Genomic DNA, 19,482 nt, shown 5'->3' with positions numbered 1-19,482 from the left:
CAGTGCTTATGTCACATCAAACTGACTCGACACTGCACTGTCCAGCAATGTCTACCCGCTTCACTTCCTTGGATTTTATGTATTTCTTAACTAATAGCATAACCCCTCCTCCCCTCCTATCCTGTCTATCCCTTCTGTAGACATTGTACTCCCCAAATTGCAGTTCTGCATTCCTTATATCTGTGTGACACCACGTCTCTGAAATCCCCACAATACATCAAAAACCCATCGGGGGAGGTACCCATAGACTGGAAATGTGCAAATGTGACCCCAATTCACAAAGGAGGATCAAAGGCTGACACAAGTAATTATAGACCTGTGAGCTTAACTTCTGTTCCAGGAAAATTAATGGAGGCACTGGTTAAAGAAGCACTGCAGGATCATTTAGACAAGACTTCAGTTATAGCTCAGACACAGCATGGTTTTGTTAAGGGGAAGTCTTGCCTGACCAATTTGATTGGATACTATGATGCAGTCACAAAAGAACTGGATGCAGGGAATAACTTTGATATTATATACTTGGATCTTAGAAAGGCTTTTGATACTGTTGCACATGGAAGACTGCTACACAAATTGGAGCAGTGTGACATTGGAGGCAAATTGCTGCTATGGATAAAGGGGTGGTTGAGGGGGAGAAGACAGAGAGTGGTAATCAATGGACACTGCTCATCGTGGACTAATGTTATTAGTGGAGTCCCTCAGGGCTCAGTGTTGGGTCCATTATTGTTTTCTGTATTTATAAATGATATTGATGACGGTATATATCAAGCTTAATGTCCAAGTTTGCAGACGATACAAAGGTTGGCAGGGTTGTCAAGGACACTACTGACACTATGCTGCTGCAACAGGATCTGGAAAGGTTGAGCAGATGGGCTGAGAGGTGGCAAATGAAGTTTAACATTGACAAATGTAAAGTACTACACATGGGAAACAGCAACCCCAGAGCAACGCATCAACTCTGTGGTACTACACTGACAGTGGTAGAGAATGAAAGGGACTTGGGGGTGGTTGTGCAGGCAGATATGAAATTCTCTGAGCTGTGCAGACGGGCTGCAAGAGTAGCTCATGGAGTATTGTCAATGATATACAGGAATTTTTACAGCAGGGATAAGGAGGTGATTATTCCCTTGTATAAGGCAATGGTCAGGCCACACCTAGAGTACTGTATACAGGTCTGGAGGCCTCATTTCAAGTAGGATGTAGAGCTGCTGGAACGAGTACAGAGAAAGGCAACAAGATTAGTGAATGGAACAAAGGGGTGCTCTTTCGAAGAAAGGCTTAAGTTTTGCAAATTACAGTGTCTGGAGACTAGGCACCAGCGAGGTGATCTGATAGAGGTGTATAAAGCCTTGAATGGTTTGAGCATGCTCAATGCTGATGGGATTCTTCCTCTAGCTCATAATAATCACCTGAGAGGGCATAAATTCAAATTGAGGAAAGATAGATGTAGGATAGATGTGCGGAAATTTGCCTTTAGCCAGCGGGTGGTTGGTTGGTGGAACAGACTTCCATCCCTTGTAGTGGAGGTTGATAGCCTAAATAAGTTTAAGGCTCAGCTGGACAGGTATTTTGAACGAACAGAGGGGTGAAGTGGATGTGGGTTTTTGTTTTTTTTTTTTTTTTTCCTGATGCTGCATAAGCTTGCTTTCTTGCATCAAATGCCTCTGCTAATGCTAATGCTAACCCCAAAATACCCCAAAAACACATCCTTAAAGGGATGTGTTTTTGGATCTGGTCTTCCATCTCCACAATAAGTAACATTTCCACATTGCTTATTATCCCCGTTCTTCCCTTGGTTATTGTAGTTGACTACATTGGTAGCAATTGCTTCATGTATTCTCTTTGTCCTTTATTATTGTGTTCACTGTTGACACTGACAAATCTAAATTGCGAGCGATACTTGTTAATGTTTTACCATTTTCATACATTCTTATTATTTTAATTTTCTGATCCAAATCGATCATTTTCCTTTTCTTGGTAGATTTACTAGTACCACTGTCACTTATTCTCTTAGGCGACACCATGATAGTGTTCAAAATGAAAATTTTCTGTAAAGAACTTCACAGGGTTAAGTTACAAGAGACGCTATCACACTTACAACATGCAAATTATGCATGCACTACACATGATAGTTTGATGCAAAGTTGTTGAAAATGGTAAGACAATGTGAATTTCAACTTCACAACAGTAATCTGACAGTGTAACAAATATTACATACAAAAGCTCCCACTCTGCTCTCAAACATAACTGAACTGACTACAATCCAAAAAGAAAAGAAGGATGTAGAGACGAAAGGCTAGAACAGTGGTTCTCAACCTTTTTTAATAACTGCACCCATAAGTAATCTATTTTATTTTGTGGCACCCCCTACTCAGTTTTCTGCCTGTTAGATCCAATTGTCTCTCTCTCTCTCTCTCTCTCTCTCTCTCTCTCTCTCTCTCTCTCTCTCTGTGTGTGTGTGCATACATTTTTAAAGTTTTCCTTCTAGTGATATTTATTCGAGCCAATGGGAGAAGAGGGCGAGGCAATTACATCACTACAAATGCGATTAATTATTGTTCACTACCCCTATAATGTTCACCAACCTCGTGCATGTGATTCTCTGTCTAACATTTGATGTTTCATTGTAATGTTTTTTGTATATTAATGAATACTGTATACTATATTTGTAAATACTGTGGTTTAGTATTTTGTAAATATTTGTATAGTTTGTAAATATTTCAGTTAAATATTTTAGTCCTGCTCTTTCGGGTGCAACAATATTCCTCATGTATTATGGAACCCGAAGCAAAAGGCCTGTGCCTAAGTGACCTATGTAAATGCAAGTAAATAATTACATAGTGATATTGGATGAAGTCCAGGATAGTATACACCGGCAGGTAGTTCGATGAAAGCGAGGAAGACAGCGATAATTGACAAGTGAAGGTCAATGACACAAAACTTTTCTAATTGTTTTGTGTCATCGAGGAGGAGGGGGGGGCTTAGCTTAGGTAGGTTGTTTATCCCTCCATCCTGCTGTTTTAAAATGGGAAAATCGGTTCCCAATTTAAAAACAGTGCCAAATGTGGGGAAAAACACCCTAGGCATATCAACCTAGGAGGACAGTGGACGGGGAAAGCAGTTGCATCTGCCAATCACTGCTTTGTTCCTGTCTGTTTGTCAAAATATGGGAGTCACAACTTGTCAATCACTGCTTTCCCACTGTTTTTCTTGGCGCCATGTTGGAGGGTGTACACCATTCTGGAGTTTTACCATGATATTTATTCAACCTTGAAAATGCCGCGTGCTACATAGTGATATTGGATGAAGTCCAGTACAGGTAACTAATTACATAGGTCATTTCCTGATTAGATATCAACCAGCACGTTTCAACAGGTGTCTTATATAGAAAAGATTTGACTTATTCTGTATACCTCTACATTTTACGGTGCCTCCGTAGCCAGAAGCAGTAGTGCGCAGCCCACGCTTCTTGATTAGACCGGGGTTCGAGCCCGTGACCACCAAATACGGAGGATGCAGAAAGGTCAGGGATTGACCACCGCATATCCCCAGAGCAATATGGCCTTAGTTGCTAATGCTCCTAAAAACCAAACAACAAACAAACAAATCTACATTTTACATAGAAAAGTGTGCTCGGGAGGTGGGTGAGCAAAGCGAGCAGGGGCGAAGCCCTCTAGTATAATATTAAAAATATATGTTATATGATAGTTATTACAATAATATAACTATAAAGAATATTATAATTCATAATGAAAATTATGTATGTATATATATATATATATATATATATATATATATATATATGTATACTCACAGGTAGTTACTTTGAGTTAATTCTTTCCTAATGCACGCTCGTAAAGCAAAAACTCGTAAAGCGAGAATTTATTTTCCATAATGTTAAAAATAGAGGTCACGTTCTCAACAATGAAATTAGTTAGCTAATTAGTTTGTTTAAACAATGATTGATTTATCCAAAGAAATGAAAACGAACCTGTAAAATCAAGCAAATTATAATAATAGAGAAATTATTTACGACTTACAAATGTTAAAGAATGTTTATTCTTCATCATCATCGACAAAATGCACACTCATTAATCACTCATTATTGGCTCGGCACTCATTTGTTTGTTGCACAAGGAGTCGCCTTTTTCAGAAATGCTTCAAGAGGTGTTTGTTTTCAAGATAATCTCTTTTAATTATAAATTTCACGATTGCATGCATAAGCATTTTTTAACGGCACACACAAATTGCAACTAACACGATTTGCATGGAGCAACAAGTTTACGAAGCTTTAAAAAAAGGAATGAAGAGAAGATTCTGAAAATTTTTATATTTTTTATACGATTGAAGATTTCAGTAAAGGGTAAACACATTTCACCATAATAATGTAAAAATCCACACAATTCCAACTATTGGTATTCTCGCAAATGCAAGAAGATCGAGTTTACTACCTGTTTATAATTTCTTGCAGTAAGTAACTAAGTAACAGAAAAGCCCAATAAACCGGAAAGTGCAAATTGTTTTATGGTCGTGACCTCCAGAAATGCGCTTTAGAAAAACATCACAAAGGCATTCAAAATTGATCCTTATAATGGAACATATGATAAAGATGAGGGTGTAATGCATTTTAATGATTTGAATTAGTAACTAATACAATTTACAAACCATGCTCACGACCTTTTATATGGCCTTAAGGTCACGCTCGTGACCTTAAAAACGACATTTTAGAGAGATAAATAGCTTAGTTATACAGTGAAAATTTCATCTTCCGAGATCTTGAAACGAATTACAAAAAAAACAAAAAAAACAATGTTATTGGGTTCACATTACGATATTTTCACAAAACGATAGTGTCTCTGGAACTGATTAATATCGTAAAGTGGGGTACACTGTATTGTATAGCTACGCACATGGTTTGGAATGGAGTATTTATGAATGTTTAACATTCATTTTTTGCAATTAATGTTCATATTTTTGATTTTATTGATACTTGGGGGGGGGAAAACTAGTTATGTTATTTTGGTTTTTAGGAGCATTAGCAACTAAGGCCATATTGCTCTGGTGCAGTGGTCATTCTCTGACCTTTCCGCATCCTCCATATTTGGTGGTTGGTGACAGGCTCGAACCCCGGTCTAATCAAGAAGCGTGTGCTACGCACTGCTGTTCCTTCCCACCTGGCTACGGAGGCGCCAGGAAAAACTAGTAAAGTGAGAACTGTATGTGTATATATACTGTATAATAATTTTATTCTTTATATAGAGGTACTAAGCAAACATCAGTTATAGATCACCACAAAATTAAAAAGATACTGTACACCTTTTTATAATGAAATAAATATAAATAAAAAAAAAATAATAATAAATTTAAGTAACTTAAACCCAAATTATGTGGCACCCCTGGAATGTTGTTGCGGCACCCCGGTTGAAAACCGTTGGGCTAGAGTAATTCTCCATATAAAAAGCTGATGGGACACAGCCCACGTGGCTGGCTTGAATGTTGTCGGGGTTTTTGTGAAGTGCTTCGACGTACTTCACCTCTCTGAAACAAATGTTTTCGAATATTTTTCCGAATTTTTAAAGCAGTAAATGAAATGTTAACTCTAGTTATTTACCTAGATTCTAGTTACACGATGGGTTATTATCTAACATAGTGCCGACCGGGCTAGCCGAGTGGGTAAAGTACCTGCCCGGCAACCCAAAGGTCGCGGGTTCGATTCCCGCCTCGGGCTTGGATCAAAGTACTGCAAAAACCTTGGGAGGTGCAATATGGCCACAGAAGCCGTTGCGCCAACAACTACCAAATCAAAAAAAAAAAAAAAAAAATCTAACATAGTTTGTATGGGAACAAAAATAAAAACTTATGCTTATTGTTCCTTCATTCGACTTCATTCTTAAAAATTATACAGAAAGCATTTTTATGATTTTACCAAAAAAAATTTATGCAAGTCTGAAGTTACGTAACTCGGGGACTAACTGTATATATATATTTATGGGAACTTGGCCTCAATTTATGAGCTACTTTTAAGAATGCATGCTATTTTGTAAGTTGAGAGATTATTATATATTCTCTGTGTCTTTGACAATTGATCCACTCAGAATTAAATTCTTGTGAGACTAGTGCTTTCTATCCCCGGTGTTCCCGCCCATTAGCCAGATGCATGGGAGAAAGCTCTAGTGTTGAGGTTGCACACTTGAGTGCCTCAGTGGTCCTTCATTTAATTTCTTCTCAATCATTACTCTTTTAGTATTAGTAGTGGCAAATGATGCATGGAAGCAAGCTTAGACATCATCAGTCAAAAAAGAGAAAAAGAAAACACCTCCTCTCTATATCCCCAATAACAATTTTTCTAAACCTTCCTTAATTTATTCAAGCTACACACTTCCACAAAGCCAAACGAAAGTTTGTTCCAGTAAACTGATGGTTGAAAGCAAATTTTTGCATATTCCATCCTTTTTAAATTTAAATTAACATTCCCTTATGTCCACCAAGTCTCCAGCAGAATGCTCAGTTTGCACTTAATTTCCTTGATCTTTCTGAAGTAAAGACACATGCCACAGTTGATATGACAGACCAACTCCTGAGCTTGCTCCTTTTCTATCACTGTTTTACACTTTCTTATTCTACTGGTATTTTCCTTTTGCTTAGAAATTAGCATTAGCAGAGGCACACGATGCAAGAAAGCCAGCTTATGCAGCACAGGCAAAAAAAAAAAAAAAAGCTCCAATTTCACCCCTCCATTCGTTCCAAATACCTTCCAGCTCAGCCTTAAATTTATTTAGGCTATCAGCTTCCACAACGAAAGATGGAAGTCTGTTCCACCAATCAACTACCCACTGGCTAAAGGCTAACTTCAGCACATCTATCCTACAACTGTCCCTCAATTTGGAAATTGAGGAAAGACAGTTGCCCTCTCAGGTGATTATTCTGAGTAAGAGGAAGAATCCCACCAGCATTGAGCATGCTCAAACCATTCAAGGCTTTATACACCTCAATCAGATCGCCTTTCAGGTGCCTAGTCTCCAAACACTGTAATCTGCAAAACTTAAGCCTTTCTTCGTAAGAGCAACCCTTTGTTCCATTCACAAATCTTGTTGCCCTTCTCTGTACTCGTTCCAACAGCTCTACATCCTTCTTAAAATGAGGCCTCCAGACTTGTATGCAGTACTCAAGGTATTTCCCTCCCACCTTCTGATTCTATATATGTTCGTTCCTTTGCATCATTTTTCCAATATAAATATTAATGCGTCACTCTTTTGGGGTTAGATAGATTTTACTGAAATTGGGTTTTTGACGCAAAAATGGATAAGTTGGTATATCACTTTCTTGTGCACAGTTTTATGCAATTATAAATTTCCATATATCCCGCCAGTTTCTAAAAATTTCACTTACATCTAGTCTTGCTTACTTACATCTGACAGGTAATGGATTTTTCCATTACCTGTCAATTCTTGAATTGTTTCAAAACGTTCTGTCTGATCAATGATTCAAATATAGATTCAACCAGTGTCAATCCACTGGTGACATATTGGCTTATATTACTCATCTTTGAACAAATTTAATGGAAAAGTTTTGTTGAAACTTAAGCAGTCCTTGATATTTTGAAGGCTTTTGATCACATTGGCATAAGGGTCTTCTCAACAAGCACCCATCTTATGGATTTCTGACTTTTATTTTTGTAATTTGATATCCAGTTTTCTCCTTGACTGCTCACTGCAGGTGATGGCAAGTGGCTCCGTCTCCTCAACTTCGTCACTAATGCTGGTGTTCCCCAAAGCTCAGTTCTTTCTACCACTCTTTCCTCTTTATATTAATGACTTTTTTCCACTGACTGGAAGTCCTATCCATAGTTTTGCTGTTGACAGCTCACTACATTCTACCTTACTGTTTAAGAAACATTGCCCAGCACAAACAGCCTCGACTTCTCAAATATCCACCACCAATTCCTTAAATTCCAGTCTTCAGGTAATTCTCTAATGGGATAGAGAGAGCTTGATTAACTTCAGTCCTTCTAAAACTCAGTCCTGCCTTATTTCTTGCAAAAAGGAGTCTACTGTTCCTGTGCTCAACTTCAATAACACTTGGATTTCTTAACAAGAGCTTACCTCTCGAGGTAATCTCTACCACTAGTAGAGATTACCTCGACATCTACTCCCTCTTAGTATAAGCACATCACAAATATTGCTTCCTTTGTTAAAAGAGAAAGAGGTTTTGGGGTGGTCTCCCCCAAAACCTCCTTCCAGAGTCTGGACTCCATTTAAGAGGGCAGCCAATCTTCAGGTTAATTAATGACCCTTCTCTTACAGAGCCTCTCCACTCTCTGTCTCATAGGTGTTCAATTTCTGATGCATGCCTTTTCTATAGGTATTCCACAGACACTGTTTTTCTGAATTGAAGATAATTCTTCTGAACTGTCTTCCAAAGCAGTCTGAATGTATGTTGCAACCAGTCAGCGTCAACTTACTGTCCAACTCAAAACTCGCAGAACCTACCTTTCCTCTTCCTCATTTACCCCTTTCTGTTTTTGTTTTCTGGAACAACCTTCTAATATATACATTTCCTGAAAATTCAATCTGCAAAAATTCATGTATAATGTGCTGGGGTGGACTGGCCTGGGCAATTAGGCAGCGATTTAGGCAACATGCTACAAACACTATTGCTACCAGGGCCAGTAGCATTTATATTATGTTGCTGCTGAAAAATATAGGGTGCCAAAATTGTTGGCACCCTATATTGTACCAAGGGTACATCATTAAAATGTTCACAGGCTGGCCTCTAGATAGTCTACTGGACCGAATCTATTGCTAACTCTTTAGGAGGCATCTGGATCAGTTAGTGTATGATTTCACTGCCTCTACTTTGCTGGATCATGACTGAAGGGAGTCTGAGTAGTGTGTGTGTGTATTTGGGGGGGGGGGGGTCATTGTCGAGGCCATGCTATTTCAAGGAGCTTGGTATATGTTTGTTTGTTTGTTTTAGGGCTTTACGGTGCAAGGACAGCAACGGCCATAATGCGCCTAACTATGGTGATATTAAGATACATAGTTCTATCTGTATAGATGATATTCAAAATTATATCGTGTTGTATAGTTTTATCTGTTTGAGGAAATCAAAAATTTTGGTCACATGTGGTGTGTCTGCTAGTAGGTCAGAAATGCTGAGAGAGGTGTTCGTCGTGGGAAATGAGATAAACATAGCTTGTCGCTCAGTACTGTACTTGGGACAATCAATAAGTAGATGATGGACAGTGAGCTGGGTGTTACAGTGTGTACACGATGGCGGGTCAGTGGCTGCAAGCAAATAAAGATGTGTTAGGTGCGTGTGGCCTATCCTTAATCGGGCTAGTACAACTTCTTCATGTCAGTTTTCACGTATACTAGATTCCGGTTTTTAGACATTTTTTTATGCCAAGTAGCTTATTGTTGACTTGATTCTGCCAGATATGTTGCCATTTTTCAAGGCATCGTTTATTTATAATGTACTTATAGTCAGATGCAGGTGTAGTGAAGGATTGGTCTATAGGATCGGTAGCAGTTTTGGCAGCTAGGTTGGCCTGTTCATTTCCAGGAATTCCAGCGTGACCAGGGATCCAACATAACAGAACTTGTTGTTTATTCCGGTTTAATTTAGTCAGAGTATTCCAGATCTGTCTAAGTAAGGGGTTATCATTTTTTGTATTGCGTTGTATGGCTTGGATAGCACTAATGGAGTCGGTATAAATAATGCTGTGCAGTTTAGTTCTTGAGAATGTGTAGTTTAAGGCCATGTGGAGTGCACAGAGTTCTGCAGTATAGCTGCTACATTTAATGGGGAGTTTTTTGAACAAAGTGATGTTAGGAAATACTGCTGCTGCACCAACATGATTGTCTGTTTTAGACCCATCTGTGTAAATTGGTGTGTACTGGCCGTGCTGGGTTCTCAATGTGGTGTACATTTGCAGTATGTTCTGTTGAGATAGGTGTGTTTTCCCCAGGCTGTCAATGAAAAGTCACACAGTGGTATATAATATGTCCAAGGTGGGACTGTATGAGAGGCAGTGGGCTGTATCTTACTAAAGTCAATTTGCCAATCGGCCTGCAATGCGCAAAGACGTATCCCGGTTGGTGGATTTATTGATGGATACGCTTGGTATAGGTTTACCCATTTAGGAGAGAAAAGTCCATTCCAAGTGGGATGGTTTGGATGCCCTTTAAGTTTTGCTGCATAGTGTAATAAAAGCATTTGTCTGCGTAGCTGAAGGGAGGTTTCATGTGCTTCAGCATATAGGCTGTGGACAGGTGATGTACGGTACGCCCCCAGTGCAAGACGAAGAGCACTGTGGTGCACAGGATCAAGCCAGCGTAAAGCGCTTTGTCTAGCAGAGCTATAAACTACAGAACCATAGTCTAGACGTGAACGTATTAGCGCATGGTACAACTGTAATAGTGTGTATCGGTCAGCTCCCCATGTTGTGCCTTATAGAACTCTTAAGATATTTAGCTTTTTTAGACAGGTAATCCTGAGTGTTTTTACATGTTCCAGGAAGGTGAGTTTTTGGTCAAGTATCACACCAAGAAAGCAGACATTAGGGACAACTGGTATGATTTGATTTTCTAGTCGAAGTTCTGGGTATAGATGTAGATTATGCTTCCTGCAAAAGTGTATACCGACAGTCTTTTGGGTTGAGAGGTGAAACCCATTGTTTTGGGCCCATTTTGCTATTTTGTTGATTGTACATTGCAGCTGTCTCTCTACCATTCGCATATTAGGCGAATGGCAGGTGATACTAAAGTCATCGGCATACAGGGTAGTGGATATTGTTTGTGGTAGGTCCTATGTTATTGAATTCATTTTTATATTAAAGAGGGTAGCACTTAGCACTGATCCTTGTGGCACTCCTTCCTGTATGAACTTTGAAGATAAGTGGTTGTGAAATCGAACTTGAAATGAGCGGTGTTGTAGGAAGTTTCTTATAAACTGTGGTAGGTGTCCGTGTAGTCCCAGATCGTATAGATTTCGCATTATACCATATCTCCTGGCCGTGTCAAACGCTTTTTCAATGTCAAATAGGACCATCGCAAGATGTTCTTTGCATACGAAGGCATCACAGATGTTTATTTCTGTCTTAATCAAAAGGTCAAGAGTGGATCTACCTTCACGAAAGCCACACTGCACTGGATTCATAAGGTTATTTCGAGCTAGAAACCAGGATAACCGAGCGTTGATCATTTTTTCCATTACCTTGCATATGCAGCTGGTGAGTGCAATAGGTCGATAATGCTGCGGATTTGAAGAATCTTTTCCAGGTTTTGGAAATGCCAAAACATAAGCATGCCGCCATTTGTCAGGAAAAGTGTTTTCTTTGAATATTCTGTTGTAGAGCAATAAAAGTGTCTTGAGTGCGGGTTCAGTACGTTTTGCTATCATTATGTAATGTATTCCATCTGGCCCTGCTGCACTGAGTTTAGTGGAGGCTAGAGCATGATGTAATTCTGACATTGTAAAAGGGAGATTATATGCAGCACTGGATGTTGATTTAAAATTAATTGAGTGTTTTTCAGCTTGTGCTTTGAGTGTCTGGAATTGTGGCAAGTATGATGTCATAGCTGATATTTCCATGAAAGATCTACCTAGAGCGTTTGCAATCTCCCCTGTCTTTGTAATATCAGAGCCATTTACATTGAAAATGGGACAGTTGACACTTGGATGTTTTGCATACATACATACGCTGTATTTTGGCCCAAATTTGGGTTTTTGTCGTTTTTGTAATTGTGGAAGCGAAATGCCTCCATGCTTCCCTTTTGCTGGTCTGTCTAACTCGTTTTGCTTTTGCCCTTGCCCTTTTAAAGCAGATGAGGTTTTCTGTTGTTGGAAACTTTCTGAAGATGTTCCATGCTCTGTTCTTCTCTTTTTTTGCAGCACTACATTCATTATTCCACCACACTTTAGAGCGGGCCGATATTTTAGTGGATCGTTTCGGAATTGCTTTGTCCGCTGCTTGCAGTATTTTGTTAGATATATGTTCTACCGCCAAGTTTATGGGTGTTTGTTGGACTTGTTTTTCTTCTAGTGTAGCCAGTTGCTTGTACGTATCCCATTCAGCTTTGGAGAATATCCATTTTGGAATTCGGTAAAAAATATGGGGAACGCTTGTATCAATGCGTCATATCACAGGGTAATGATCACTGCCCAGTGGATTGCTGTGAATAGTCCATCCGAACAGAGGGTATATGGTTGCTGAGCATAGAGAGACATCAATAGCTGAGGTAGATCCTGTAGGAAGATGCGTATAAGTGTGCACTCCATTATTGAGAGTTATCAGATTGTGTTGATCAAGTAATTTTTCGATAGTTTTTCCACGCTTGTCCAGGTTATGGTTTCCCCATAGCGGATGGTGACTGTTCAGGTCTCCTAGGATACAGTAGGGTTTAGGAAGCTGGATCACTAGTTCTTCTAATTCAGCGTAGCTTATGTTTTGGTTAGATGGTAAGTATAATGAGACTATGGTTAAATCAATGTTGACATTGATTCGTGCAGCAACTGCTTCAAGATTTGTCTTTAGTGGGATTGCTTTTGAGGGTATCTGGGAGTTGACGATCAGCACTACTCCTCCATGTGCAATGTTGTTCAGATTGTGGGCAACACGAACTTGCCGATGTATTATGTATTTCTGAAGGGAAACAATTTTATTTGGTGTTAGATTGGTTTCTTGTAGACAGAAGGCAATAGGATCATATTGTGAAAGGAGATCTTGGATGTCAGCCAAATTACTGCAATAGCCTCTGCAGTTCCATTGTAAGAAAATAAGCATTATTTTGGTTTAGTGGAGCCCTCGATTTGTTTTCGAGGTGCAGAAGGCTTAGGTCGCTCAAGTTTACCTGTTCCCTTCTTTGGGAAATAAGGTTTCGCTGTATCCATCTCCTCTTCAGTAAACAGTTCTAAAACCTGTCCATCTTGGTTTGAATTATCTTCTGAATCCATGTAGTCTCTTTGGTTTGAGTCGGGAGTGGTAGACACTGTAGTATTTTGCTGTTGAATGGCATCTGGTTGTTTTGTGATCAGCATATTTATTGCTTTGCTTTGTTTGGAGTGTTGATACTGGGGACAATATTGACTTTGCCCATTCAGCTAGTGACTTTGTTGGTGGTATGGTTACCTCTGTTTGGGTAGCAATTGATACGTGATTTTTGGTTATTTGGGCATAACTTGGCTTGTTAGTATTTGGAACTGGTAAGGATTTTTTAGCTTCTTGGTAGGTTATATTATGTTCAGTTTTGTATCGCTGTATCTGTTTTTCACGTTTCCAAAGGGGACACTCCTTCGAATACGCCGGATGGGCTTCTTTACAGTTAATGCAATTTGGTGTTGTGTTAGTGTAGTCATTTGTAGAATGTTCAGTGGATTCACATGTGGCACAGGCAGCTGCTCCTCTGCAGACCGTCTGTGAGTGCCCAAATTTCTGGCACTTATAGCAGCGTAATGGATTCAGTATGTATGGTTTAACTCGGCAGTTAAGGTAACCGGCTTTGATCAATGTTGGTGGTTTAAGATGATCAAAAGTAAGGATTATATTCCGTGTAGGAACTAGTACATTATCCTTCTTCGTGAGAATTCGCCTTACATTGATGACTCCTCGTAATTCTTGTTTGAGTTCTTCATCTGACAAATTGATGAGGTCCCACTCAGTGATGACACCTCTTGACGTGTTTAAGGAAACGTGCAGTGAAACGCTGACCGAAATTCCACCAAAGGAATGTAATTTTTGTAGTTGTTCAGATTGTCTGGCAGTGACAACTTCAACCAGTAGGTCTCCAGATCTTAATCAACGAACTGTCTTGAGAGTACTTATTATGCTTTCTAGGCATTTTTGCACTAGGAAAGGGGAGAGTTTTCCAACTGGTTCTTCTTGAGTTGAATGTATGATCAGAAAGGTTGGGGTTCGGATTTTGCCTACGTCAGTCTTTTGACGTTTTACTGCGACAGAACCAGACTCCTCTTGTTCTTGCCTTGTCAGAGTTTCTTCTGTGTACCTAGTGTTTTTCTGGGTTTTATGGACTTCTTGCTCCATTTTGCCCTGGAAGGGAGAAGCTTGGTATATTCTTGATGTGTGTATGCCATATGCAAAAATTTCATTACTTCATATGATGTTTCCTCCTCATCTTTTCTTACTAATGAATATATCATGAATAGTTAAACTAATAGAACAAACATCTGTGAAAAGATCTAAACCTCCCAAACTCTTTTTTACATTTCACAAATATATGTGGTCTCAATTCTAATCTCAACGATGTCCAATCCACTTACACTCTGCCAAACTCCATTTTTTTGACAGAATCCCAATTATTGTTTCATTCAACCACTGGTCATCTCAGTTGTCCTAATTATATGCTGAATGATTTCTGTCACTTTAAAGATGGTATTTGTGTATCCACTCTGACATTCCCTTTCAGAGACTTAATCATCTGGAATCTCCTGTTTTCAATCTTCTCTGGCTTAAAATCTCTCTACTCCATTCTGTCAAAATCATCTGTTGCTGCCTCTATTGTTCTCTCAACTCCAACTAATCACTCAGAACTCTTTGACTTCCTTTCTTGAAATTAGACTTTCTCCATTCCAAATTTCCTAACACAGGTAATTTTCCCTGTGATTTTAATGTTCACAACTCCAGCTGACTTCTATTTTCATCACACAGACAGCTGGTCGAGATGCTGAGGCTTTTACAATTACTAATGAACTCACACAGATTGTTCATTTACTTACCAGAATAATCATAAGCACACAGCCAACATGCTTTATCTTTTTCTCACAAACAACCATTCTAAATACACGGTGGAAATGAGTGGTTTTCTAGGCACCTCAGATCACAACTTGGTGATAGTCTCTTCTCCAGTGGAGCCTTTCTCTCGTGGCCATTCTCAACCTCCTGTTTGGCATTACAAGAATTCAAAATGGGATGATCTGTGAGATTTCTTTTCTACTTTTCCTTGGTCGGATTACTATTTTGAATCTTTTGATGTCAACGTTTGGTCAGATTGTGTCAGTGAAATTATTCTTGTAAAAGGATGAAATCCTTTATTCCACACTCCACTGTAGAATCTCATCCTTTGCCTAAATCTTGGTGGTTTTCCAATAAATATGAATGTTGCATATTGCAGTTGGCTTGCATCCAAATCTCCAGGTTCATTTTCTGCCTACACCAAAGCTTGCAATAATTAGAAAGCAGATATTAATCAGTCTAAACTAGATTTTGAGTAGAAAACTTGCTTTTTGCCAAAACAGTAGTCGAGCATTCTCTTCTTCTGGCAAAGCTATTGGCTGCAACTTTTGCTCATCTCTACTCCTGCCTTTGTTAAAACATGATAGTTTTATTGCTGCCTCATCTAAAGATAAAGGCAACCTGCTAGCATCCTACTTTCTTCCAATTTGTGTATTGATGATCTTGGAAACCACCACCTACCATTCCCAGTCTCCATTCAGTGTCTTCTGTGGTCTTCTATCAAAAGGATATCAAAAGAATTTTGAACAGTCTTGATGCCAAGAAAGTTCCAGATCCTGATGGTATTTCTTCACTTGTTCTCAAAACCTGTGCTCTGGAGCTTACTTCTGTGTTACCTTTTACAGTTTCTTATTCCACTGGTGTTTTTCCTTCCTTTTGGAAATTTGCTCATATCCAGCCAGTTCCTAAGAAGGGTGATGAATCCCTCCCATCCAATTATTGTCCCATTGCACTTACTTCTACTCTAAAGTAGTTGAGGAATCCATTAACCATCAACTTCTAAACAATCTAGAAACCTTTCATCTGATCAATGATTGGCAGTATGGATTCCATTAGTGTCAATCCACCGGTGGTATACTGGCTTATGTCCACCCATCTGTGGACAAAAACCATTACTAATACAATGTCTGAACAGCATGTTGCACATTTTAATATACATGAAATACACTAAATATTTGATGAAAATACATGAAAGGAAATCACTTATAAAGTTTAGAATCTGTTTATTACTAATATAATCTAACAATCATGCATTTATGCGTGTTTTCTCCTCTGCTTCTTCAGTGACAAAAATTTTAAAAAAAAAAAGAAAAAAAGTTTGTGCTAATTACCTTTATTATATTTTTGCTTTCAATTAATTTTGTTCTTTAAACTAATCCAAACAAAATTTTTTAATAGAGTTTATACTAAGGTAAATCAGTTACTTCTGATTTTGCTGCTACACTGTCACAAAAACATCAAACTATCAACTGTTTCTTATCTGTGGTATATCTTATACCACAATAGTATCTTATCAACTATTTCTTATTTATGTGTTTTATGGCACTCTCAACCCAAATGTTGCTGTTACTAGATTGACTGGAATTAGGTAGGGTTATGGAAAGATCTCCATGGGTTAGTGTTCAGATTGCCTTTTGACTTTTTGTAGTATTGTTTTTTTTTTTGGGTTTTTATTTTTATTTGGTTCAGGAGCTTTTTGAAATGTGGATTCAATTTTAATCTATCTGTATCCTTTTGCTTCAGTTTTTGTTGTTTTCTATTCAAATCTAGTCAAATGCTTTGTGATATAATCTGTTTTTGAACCTATCTGTTTTAAAAACTGAAGTTTTGGAGAACCTCCAACTGTCCCTCTGTCCATGAGTGGAAGATGGGATCCAATTTTTTTTTTCTGCTATTGGCTGTCTAATTTGTTTTCGTTAGCCCATGAACAATATCTGTTACCTTGTCTAAGAGGTATTATTCGCTCTCCATGCTGTAGTCGGCAAACTTGAGCTTTGGTCACAAGAGTCCTAAATTTTAAAAGTAGGAGGGGTTTATAAAAGTTTTTTTATTGTGTTGTTTCCTGAAAATCTGGTTATTACGTCAGGTTAGAAATATCAGGACTGAGAATGGAAATTCCATCCTTTCTCCTTAATCAGCATATTAATGATAAGTCTTAGAAGAATAGGCACTAGATAACACCCTCTTCAAACCATCATATTGGGGCAGCGTATCAACAGTGTGATTGCAATGTGGGCATGTGGACAACAAGAACTCTGTAATTTTCGTATGTTCATTAAAAACCTCCATCCCCAATGTCACTTTCAAAAATTGAAACCAAAAGGATAAAAACCTTGCTTTTTGATGAAAATTTTACAATACAAGATGGTCACCTTACCAAGATATGCAGAAAAGGTTCTACGCAGCATCGCCAATCACCTGCCAGGAACCAAAATAGAAATTCTAAGGGAATTCATTTTGAGAACCTGTCGTCTCTGTAAAGGTCAGACCCACCAGAATGAATTAAAATGTATTTATCATACCTTCAGGAACAGTAAGCAACAGTCTTATAAACTGGACCATTAGAAATACAGAATAAAAATTTAACTCAATTACATCCACATCAATTACATTCAATTACATCAACAACATCCAGTTAATATATATATATTCCTTATTCATTTTCAGTAAGTGAACAAATAACAGATATTACCAGAAAACAACAGATTTTCAGGTACCAAAACTATAAAAATCTCTTAAACCCCCCCCCCCCCCATTAACAACGCTCCTGTTTACAAACTACAGGAAGGGGTTGTAACAATGCCTACTTTGGAGAGAGTAAATGGAGATTGTTCGTGAGAGTGAAAGAACACAAATTCAACATAGCCAACTACAGAAAAAAAAAACAGAATTAATTCCTACCTTCCACTATAGAGGCACAGTTGGAAGTTTTAACAAAATGTAGGTTCAACGATAGGAATTATATAAAGAAGAATTTATAATTGGAGCAATAGAAAACAGCATAAATTGAAATGAAAGGATGAAGATAGATAAGAACTACTTATTCAAAAACAATAGTGAAGTTTAACTCACACTATTGATATAGCAGTTAAAGGCATTTTTACCTAATAACACAAACTAAATCAAGGAATTAAAGATGCAACTCTTCATTCTAAGCCGAATTGAATTTATATGAAATTTGGAAAAATATATTGTTTCAGAAGCTTTGCTTGTTGGAAATTACATAGCTTCCTTTGGAAGTCAAAGTAAAATAAACTAAGTTAAAACTTCTAATAATGAATAACATTAGAGCTGAAGTGTGGTACTATGTTTTGTTTTACTGTATATAATATTTCAGCTCTAGATATAATTCCCAGTTTAATTTATTTATTTATTATTATTTTATTTTATTATTATTTCTTCCTCTGAAGAAGGTAGTTAAGTAGCTTAAAAACTTAATTTGTACATAAAGCTTTTTTGTAAATTATCTATTTTTCCAAATTTCAAATAAATTCACTGGGCGCCTCCGTAGCCAGGTGGGAAGGAGCAGCAGTGCGTAGCACACGCTTCTTGATTAGACCGGGGTTCGAGCCCGTCACCACCAAATACAGAGGATGCGGAAAGGTCAGGGAATGACCACCGCATATCCCGGAGCAATATGGCCTTAGTTGCTAATGCTCCTAAATAACAAACAAACAAACAACAATAAATTCACTTTAGCCCGGAACGCAGTTTCCAGCAGCAACAATGCAGGTGATTTTTGTTTCCATATTACATCTGTGGTATCTGTATCAATGATTTATGTTATGTATAAATTTTATGACTGTCTTAGTAAATTATTACATTTTGGGACTGTGTGTCGTTTTCATTAATTTATAATGTGAAAAAAAATCACTTGGCATTTGATTACTTTTGTTTAAATAGAACTTTCATATATATCTAATGCATGTTCCTAATTTTATTTCAGATGACATTCTCAGGAAATCGGAATATACTTGTGGAATTTGTCACAAAATATTTGTTCAGCATCATAATTTTCGAAAGCATTTACAAGTTCATGGACAAAGGTCTTTTTTTTGCAATATATGTGAGAGAAGCTTTACTCATAAACATCATTTACAAAGCCATTTATTAATTCATAAGGGAGAACAACACTTTGAATGTGAATTTTGTAAAAAACGCTTCTTCTTAAAACATAGACTTAATCAACATCTGAGAATTCATACTGGAGAAAAACCACATGCTTGTAATATATGTGGAAAGAAGTATATTCAACCAGAACATCTAAAAACTCACATTAGAAATCATAATAATGAAAAACCATTTAATTGTAATGTCTGCAAAAAATCATTTCACAGTCGAAGCTCATTTTTACGGCATCAGTCAAGTCATTTGGGAAAAAAGCCTTTCATATGTGAAATCTGCCAAAAAGGTTATACACGTCGATCTGTGCTCTTGCTTCATATTCAGCAGGTACATGAAAAAACTAAGCCATATACTTGTTCCATCTGTAAGATGAGCTTTTCACAGAAGGGTAATTTGCAGGCACATGTACAAAGGAAACATATGAAGGCATCCACTGAAGGTTTCAAAGAGAACAACAAAGTATATTCTGAGAATCCAAAGATTAAGAATCCAGGAAAGAATCGGTCACCTAGGAATATTAGTAAGGCAAAGCGAAGTTTGCAGTTGAATATTGTAATATTAAGTGAACAGCAGAAACAACCTGTGCCACAAAATACACAGGTGAG

At 37.9% G+C, this 19,482-nt stretch overlaps 1 long non-coding RNA gene across 1 annotated transcript in view; it reads left to right on the top strand.

Moving 5' to 3' along the window:
* LOC150083601 (uncharacterized) overlaps window positions 1-18,935 on the top strand; it is a 31,899-nt gene extending 12,964 nt beyond the window's left edge. Inside the window, exon 3 of the long non-coding RNA XR_016547181.1 lies at window positions 18,699-18,935. This is a non-coding gene — a long non-coding RNA (uncharacterized LOC150083601). The remainder of the gene's footprint in view (window positions 1-18,698) is intronic.
* The last annotated feature ends 547 nt before the right edge of the window (window positions 18,936-19,482 follow it).

This window comes from Mastigoproctus giganteus, chromosome 7 (assembly GCF_048544385.1).
Source record: "Mastigoproctus giganteus isolate SK-2022 chromosome 7, ASM4854438v1, whole genome shotgun sequence".
Lineage (NCBI taxonomy): Eukaryota > Metazoa > Arthropoda > Arachnida > Uropygi > Thelyphonidae > Mastigoproctus > Mastigoproctus giganteus.
The sequence above is the reverse complement of the archived record's forward strand: the minus strand, read 5'-3'. Positions and strand labels throughout refer to the sequence as shown.